We start from the raw sequence: 8,508 nt of genomic DNA on the forward strand, positions 1-8,508 counted from the left end.
TGAGCCCGACCAGGGGCTGCACCTAGGGATTGGGCCTGCCCTCTGCCACCCGAGAGCGGGCCTAAGCCAGCATGTCGTTATCTCCCGAGGGGTCCCAGACTGCGAGAGGGCACAGGCTGGGCTGAGGGACCCCCCTCCCCTCAAGTGCACAAATTTTTGTGCACTGGGCCTCTAATATATATATATACACATACATTGCCCACATTTATTTCATGTGGTCTTTCTGTGAGGATAGAATGATGTCAGAATGACACAGGGACCCGGGGCCCTGAATCAGCTCTTCAGGAACCTAGCCCAGGTGTCTAGAAATTAAGGCCATTTGAGGCTGCCCTGGCTGGTATCTCAGTGGTTAGAGCACCAGTCAGCACACCACAGGGTTGTGGGTTCGATTCCTGGTCAAGGGCCTTACCTGGGTTGCAGGTTCCCTCCCTGCCTCCTGTAATGGCGTGTGGGGGAGGCAACCAGCTGATGTTTCTCACATCAATGCTTCTCTCTCTCCCTTCCACTCTCTCTGAAAAGTAATGGAAAAAATATCCTTGGGTGAGGATTAACAAAAAAAAGGAAGAAAGGAAAAAGCAGTCTGCGTCTGCCCACTCTCTGCTTCAGCCAATCTTTAGCTCACAGCTCCTGTGCGCAGGCCCTGCCTGGGGGGAGGGGATACACAGGAGAACACAGCCCTGACTTGGTGACTCTATAAGGTAGAAGCTGGGTTTGGGAGGAGCCAGGTTGTATAATTGATTACCTAATTACATCCTGTTGTGAAACACTGGCCAGGGCAGGGTGCTGAGGGCGCATGTGACTGTGGGCGGAGGTGACCTGGCCTGGCAGGCCAGGAAGGCTTCCTGGAGGAAGCTGAGAAGCAAAGGAGAGTGGGGGTGGTTTTGGTGTTCATGGCATTTTTTAAAAAGTAAAATTGAATTCCTCTCAGCATTTAAAAATCAGGATTTGTCCCAGACAATTTAGATTTTTTGATCTTCTCGTACAAAGACAAACAATGTGGCAACAGTGAGCTGCAGCTGAACGGGGCTGCTGGTCCAGCCGAGCTGGCTCCCTGGGTCACCACAGGCCCCACCACTCCCTGTCGCCTCTCCTCAGCCCACGGCACAGATGTGTACCATCTGCCAGCTGCTGAGGGCGACGGAATTTACAGTCCTCATTTACAGTGAGATTGTGGGGGGGAGAGTGGGGAGGATCAATCCAGACCCAGAGACATCTGGTGGGGAAGCCACAGAGGAGAGGAAAAAACACACAACAACAGCTCTCACTTTGTTGTTTGTTTGTTTTTTGTTGTTGATCCTCACCCAAGGATATTTTTCCATTGATTTTTAGGAAGGGTGGAAGGGAGGGGGAGAGACACATTGATGTGAGAGACACAGCACTTGGTTGCCTCCTGCACGCACCCGACCTGACCTGGGATGCAGCCTGCAAACAAGGTACATGCCCTTGACCAGAATCACCCTTCAGTCCTTGGGCTGATGCTCTATTCACTGAACCACACTGGCCAGGGCTCACTTTTAATTTCAGCCTCACAGCCCTCGAGGAAGAAGGAACAATCGCAAACGCCCTTCTGTGGGTCAATGACAGCCAGAGGCCCGTGGTCAGTCACAGGCAGAGTGAGGACTGAGAGCCAGGCATCTACTCAGTGAGCGCCTCCTGCCTCTCAGGCACAGAGTGAGCCCAGAACAGGTTGGGGTTGTGGCCAGGTCCAGCGAGGCCTTAGGGGGCATCTGGGTTCGGGTGAGCCTGGAGGGTTTATAAACTGGGAGAGGGACAAACCAGAAATGGCTTCAGAGGCCGGTGGCTGCAGCGTGGAGGCGGAGGAGATGAGTGTGGGGAGGGGGCAGCGGGGATAGTGCTCCCTTAAACAGAGACCTCCCTCTCCAGCCCACTTTTCCCAGGCGCCCAGCAGCTCCCAGGAGGAAGGCATTGGTCCTTCCCTGCAATTCTTGGTTTTTTTTTTCTATCTGTGTTTTTAAAATATATTGTTAATGGTTTCAGAGAGGAAGCGGGAGTGAGATAGAAACATCCATGATGAGAGAGAATCATGGATCCCCTGCCTCCTCCTTGACCAGTGCAGGCTGCACAGAGCTGCTGCTCCTTAGATGTGGGCAATCTGCACGTGTGGCTGCTGCTCCTCGGACAGAAGCAGGCCACTCACCCAGCTGCTGCCTGTCGAACAGGTGCAGGCTGCATGTGGCTGCTGCTCCTCGGACCAGTGCGGACTGCGCAGGGCTGCCGCTCCTCAGATGTGGGTGGTCTGCTTGTGTGGCGGCTGCTCCTCGGATTGGGGTGGGCTGCTCAGGCGGCTACAGCTGCTCAAATAGGGGCGGGCTGCTCATGGCGCTACCGTTCCTCATATGGGGGTGGTCTGCTCACACAGCTGCTGCTCCCTGGACAGGGGCAGGTTGCTCGCACAGCTGCTGTTCCTCAGACAGGTGCAGGGTGCGGGCTGCGAAGCTGCTGCTCCATGGACAGGCGCAGGCCACGTGAGACTTCTGATCTTAGGCCTGGGGCGGGCTGCTTGTGGGTCTGCTGCTCCTTGGACAGGAGTGGACTGCTTACGTGTCCACTGCTCACGTGGTTGCAGTGCCCTGGGCTAAGGAGTTGGGCCAGTCAGAGGGGAACACGCTTCAAAACTCACTGGAGCCTGCGCCCAGGGTGGCTGGAGACTCGTTGATCGTGGGACCACAGCCGAGGTAGCAGGTCTCTGGCAGGGGTGGCTGTAGAGTCCCAGCTGTTACCTGAGGGCACCCTGGGTGGAGGTGAGACTGGGCTCCCAGTTACTGCAGCTCTCCCCTTAAAAAGGCGAGGCCTCTGAGGACGAGCCGACCTCCTGGTCCTGTTTGCAATGGTAGCATAGGCTGCCTAGTTAGGCCAGCCCGGTTAGCCTGCCCCTGAAGATCCTGTGGGATCTAACTGTGACACACACACACACACACACACACACACACACATACACACACCCCACATGACCACACACTCCTCTTGCTCCCTCACTCACGCTCTCTCCCTCACTGCCGCCTTCTTCCTGCCTCTGTAGTTGGGTCTGGGGTGTTATTAACCCGTTTGTGGATGGAGTTTCCTCTCCAGGGTCTGGTTATGAGGCTCCCTCTCTAGCACCTGGTCAGACGGGATAAAATCCACCTCGACAAGACACAACACAAAGGGACCAAAGCACGAATGTACTCATCACAACAATAACCCCACTATAAGTGACCACCTGAGAAAAGAGAATTAGGGGCGAGAAAAGAGAGTTCCATGCACATTTAAGATCTGCTTGTCACGTTTCACTGAAAGGAGGCCTTGGGATTAGGGCTAAATCTGTAGATTAATTTGGGGGAAATTCTAATTTTCAAAATAATCTTCCAACAAACAGTATTTTTCCTTATTTAGGTCTTCTTTAACTTCACAAAAAATACTTTATTTCTGATAGAGGTATTGCACGTATTTCCTTAGGTTTACACGTAGAAATTGGCTATTTTATTTATTTATTTCCAACACTTACACCTTTTATTTATGTTTTCTTATCTTACTGCTCTGGCTAGACCCTCAAGTACAGTGTTGGATGGAATGAATGATAGCAGCTATGCTGGACTTGCTGCCAATCTCCAATGGGAAGTTCCAGTGTTTGACTGTTAAGGCTGCTGTTTGTGGCAACTCCTGTAGACATTCTGGCTCATTTTAGGCTGTTCCCTCTAGTTCTTTATTGGCTGAGTCCTTTTGTTGTTGTTTTTATCATAGGTCAATGTCGGATTTTTCCCCCCAGCGTTTTTCTTCATCTATGGAGATAATCATATGATTTCCCCTCTTTATTCTTAATAGGCATTGACTGATTTTCAAATGTTAAATAAAACCTGTGTTTGTGAAATAAATGGAACTTGGTTTGACTTTTTACTGATATTTTATTTAGGATTTTGCCTCTGCTGATCAGGGACGTTGGCCTGCAGTTTTCCTTTACTTTCCTGGCATTACTGATCTTTTTTCAGTCTTTATTATTGAAACTAGAGGTCCGGTGTACAAAAATTTGTGCACTGGGGACGGTCCCTCAGCCCGGCCTGCGCCCATTCACAGTCCAGGACCCCTTGGGGGATGTCCACCTGTCGACTTAGGCCCACTCCTTGAGGGATCAGGCCTAAGCTTGCAGTCAGACATCCTTCTGGCAGCCAGGGAGCCCTTGGGGGATGTCCGACTAAAGGCTTAGGTCCCCGAGGGATCAGGTCTAAACCGTTAGTTTGACATTCTTAGTGCTGCCACGGAGGTGGGAGAGGCTCCTGCCACCACCACTGCTTTGGCCAGCTGCGTGCCAGCTTCTGGCTGAGTGGCACTCCCCATATGGAAGTGCACTGACCACCAGGAGGCAGCTCCTGCATTGAGTGTCTGGCCCCTGGTGGCCTATGCACATCATAGCAACCGGTCATTCTGCCATTCAGTCAATTTGCATATTAGCCTTTTATTATTATTAACTAGAGGCCCTGTGCATGAAAATTCATGCACTCGGGGGGGTCTCACAGCCTGGCCTGCACCCTCTCCCAGTCTGTGACCCCTCAGAGGGGATATCTGCAGTTGGACATCCCTCTCACAGCCCTCGCTCCTTAGTGCTCTGCTCGCTGCTCCTTAGCACTGCTGTGGAGGCAGGAGAGGCTCCCACCACTCATGGTTTCCACAGCCAGAAGGAGCCACCATGAGCCTGGCTCAGGACTTCTGACTGAGCAGCGCTCCCCCGTGGGAGCACACTGACCACTAGAGGGCAGCTCCTGAGCACCTGCCGCCTGGTGGTCAGTGCCCATCATAGCAACCTGTCCTTCTGCCAGTTGGTTCATTTGCATATTACCCTTTTATTATATAGGATAGGATGTCCCTATTTCCCCCCTTTTGCCCCCTCTACCAGCTCTTGCCCCCCACTTCTCTCTGGCCATCACCATACTGTTGTCTGTGTCCATGGTTTGTGTATATATTTTCTTTGGATAATCCCTTCTTTAAATTCACTTCTTTAAATTTTTATTTTCAGATAAGTGCTTATAACTGCACTTTTATGTATTTTCTATTATATCATTTAAAATTAAGGTATTTTTTAATTGAACCCTTGTAAATTTTAGCACAATTTAATAAATTGTGCTAGAAGCAATTAGGAACATGCTCTGATAGGGACTAGGGATCAAGCCAGCAACTGAGGTACATGCCCATGACTGGAATCGAACCTGGGACCCTTCAGTCCACAGGCTAATGCTCTATCCACTGAGCAAAACAGGCTGCAGCTTAATTCATTTACTTTTAATCTATATGTGTCTTTATATTTAAAGTGGGTTTGGTTTTTGATTCACCCTGCTGGCTGCTGGGGGCTTCTGGGGCAGGCGTGGCCTGCCACCGCAGGACCCACCGAGGGTCATAGGCTGGGCTTAGCTCAGCTTGAACTTGATCCTCGGGCAGCCCGCCCGGGGCGCACTGCAGCAGCAGAGACACCTCAGGGTCCATGGTCTGGACAGGGCAGCTCTGGGGAAGGTCACAGCCAGGCCTATCACCCTGGGGGACCTAGAGCCACCCACAGACCTACTGAGGATCCCCCCAGCCCTTTGCACCCCCGCTGGACAGTTAAGGGTCTTATCATCCAGCAGGTGCCCCAGACTCCAGCTGCCAGATGTCCCAGGGACTCCCGGGCACCCCTATCACCCAAGGCCCTGGGTCCAGTCCCCCCTAATGTCCACGTCTCCCAAACCCAAGGGCCAGGGACCCTCCTAGGGTGCAGAAGCTCCAGCCTCCAGCCGGTACTCACTGCCACTTTGGCCCGCAGACCCCGCCCCTTTCCCCAAGCGGAAGTGCCAGCCTCTTCTGCCCTGGCTTCTCATTGGCCAATTTCAGGGCTGGGAGCCCGCAGTGCGGCTGCTCCGCCTGGGGAGTCGGTGATGCGGCCCTCCCGCATCTTCCCCCCGCGGGGATTTGGGATCCGGGATCCAGGACGCCGGCCCCTCCTTCCCGGGCCCGAGCCTGACCCACGAGCCCCGTAGCGTGGGGCTCGGCTCACCTGGGCCCCATGGCTGACAGTGTGACCTGGGCAGGTCTTGCCTGCTGCGCCTTGGTGTCCTGTCTGCACCAGGGCTTTGGGTGGGACAGGAATCACTGCGCTGAATATGCCACCGTCCCAGCTCTCCTGTCCTAGGCTGTGGCTTTCTGGGCAGATTGGAGTCATTTGAGGTCCTTAACAGTCCCCACTTGCCACTGTGCCCCCAGGTTTTGGCCGTGAACTCTGGAGAGAGGAAGCTGGAAGCAGCAGGGCCCAGAGGCAGAAGAGCCCGCAGACCCCAGAAACAGGTGCGCCCCTGCCACCCAGCGTGCCCTGCCACCGGGGGGACCCACCGACTTCGGGTCCCCCGTGACAGGGAACGGCCGGCTGCTGGGGCTTCTGGGGTGGGAGTGCCTTCCCCGCGGCCAGGCCTGCCCTAGATGGCACGCTGGTGGTTGGCGCTGTCCTGCCCTGCCTGCAGTATGCAAATTAGCTACCATCTTTGTTGGAGGTTAATTTGCACATCACCCTGATTAGTCAATGGGGAGCTATTGAAGATATGGTCAATTACCCTTTTTGTCTTTTATTAGATAGGATTATTACATATGTCCCCCTTTGCCCCCATTGACCCCGCCCACCCCAGACCTTCACCACACCCACCATTACTAAGCACCTTAGGTATTGGTATTACGACCAAGTTGGCATCACACCCGGAACCGGGTGGTGAATAGTCTCCCTTTTCTCGCTCTGAGAACAGTCTGTGCAGAGTTGACTCTTGTCCTTGTTCGTTGCTGGGTAGACTTTGCTGATGAAGCCATCTGGTCCCAGTTTTATCTCCATTGCTTTGGTGCTTTTGGGACTAAGATTGTCTAATTCTCATTTTTTTATTTTAGTAAATTGTGGTTTTTTTCCAAGAATTTCTCTATCTCAACTAAATCTTCAGGTTTGTTCAAGTGAATATTCAAATTTTCTGTGTAAATGTATAAATAGAAAAATATCACTATCTCCACTAACTGCTCAAGTTTTTAAATTCATAACGATTTTATGTTTTTATAATAATAGAATATGCTGCCCTTCCCCTCATTCCTGTCTGCTCCCAAATCTTGACCTAGTAATTTTTTTAATAGATAACTTTTTTATTGTTGACCATATTACAGCTGTCCCCCATTTCCCCCTCCTTGCGCCCTCCACCCAGCCACTTCCCCCTGGCTTTTACCCCACTATTTTGACCCAGTAACTCTTTAGTTCTCTTTCCTGTTCATTCTCTGACTAAAATTTGACCACCAGTTGTCCGGAAGTTCTCGTTCTCGACTGCACATGCCATTTGCCTGAGGAGCTGTTTTAAATCCCAGTCCATAGGTCCCACCCCAGCATGCTGTACCATATTTTTAAGTGTATCCCAGGGGTGGTGACGACTGTGCAACGTGAAGAACCACCGATTGGGACCACAGTTTCTCAGCCTCTCCCTGCTGCCATATGGGCCAGGCAGTTCTGGCACCAGGGCTGTTCTGTGCCCTGTCAGCATCCAGCTGCCTCTCTGCCTAGACCCACAGGTGCCTGGAGCACCTCCCACACACCCTCACTGTCGTGCCATGACCACAGACATGGCCAAAGGCCCAACACCAGATGCCCACAGTTCCAGGCTGATGCGGCAGCAGCATCAGGGCCCTGGATTCAGAGGGAGAACAATCTCGATCAGAAAGAAACTATTGTTCCGATGAGCAGTTCCATTGCCTCAAAGGCTCTACTTGCCAGGGTGGCATGGCCTATTGTTAGTTAGCGGGGGCTGCCACAGCGAAACGCCACTGTGGGTCCCTTCCGCCACAGACATTGATTTTCATGTAGTTCTGGGGCCAGGAGCTCAGGTCCATGAGTGAGACCGCCCTCCTGGGCTTGGAGGGGCCGCCCTCGCTGGGCCTCCCAGGGCCTGGCCTCCATGCCCGGCGTCCCTCATGTCTCTTTGTGTTTCCACATCTCCACTTCGTATAAGAACACAGTCACATTGGATTAGGGATGATGCCTATGACCTTCTCCCACCATAATCTCCCATTTCACACAGTATTACAGCCACCTGCGGGGTCCTGGCTGGGTAGGGCTTCATCATGTGGGCTTGAAGGCTGGCACAATTCAACCCAGGACACCAATCAGAGCAAAGCAATTGCCTGAGAGCCACTCCCCAGGGACCCTGTAGGGCAGCTTCATTCTCTCCCCCAGACAGTTGGCAACCAGTCCAGGGCCTCTGATTAGGAGAGTCTCTGCTTCTGGGAGGAAGGCAGAATAAATTCCAACCGGAGGAAGCAATGAAAACAATAAATACACAGATGATGTCTTGTCGAAATGCCTACCTGAAACCTGTACAATTCCATTAGTCAATATCACCCCAATGAATTCCATTTTAAAACATTGAAAAGAAAGAAAGAGGAAAGAAAGAAAAAGAAAGAAAGAAAGAAGGAAGGAAGGAAGGAAGGAAGAAAGAAAGAAAGAAAGAAAGAAAGAAAGAAAGAAAGAAA

General features: G+C 52.2%; 2 long non-coding RNA genes across 2 annotated transcripts in view; both read left to right on the forward strand.

Annotated features, from left to right (window-relative positions):
• LOC102775055 overlaps positions 1 to 8,508 on the forward strand; it is a 13,357-nt gene that overhangs the window by 3,768 nt on the left and 1,081 nt on the right. The gene's annotated exons all lie outside the window — the stretch shown is intronic.
• On the forward strand, positions 5,283 to 8,439 carry LOC102774871. Its single transcript, XR_001514425.1, has 3 exons — positions 5,283 to 5,897; positions 6,226 to 6,306; positions 8,410 to 8,439. It is a non-coding gene; the product is annotated as an uncharacterized LOC102774871 (long non-coding RNA).

The sequence above is a fragment of the Myotis davidii genome, unplaced genomic scaffold (assembly GCF_000327345.1).
Source record: "Myotis davidii unplaced genomic scaffold, ASM32734v1 scaffold1820, whole genome shotgun sequence".
Taxonomy (NCBI): domain Eukaryota; kingdom Metazoa; phylum Chordata; class Mammalia; order Chiroptera; family Vespertilionidae; genus Myotis; species Myotis davidii.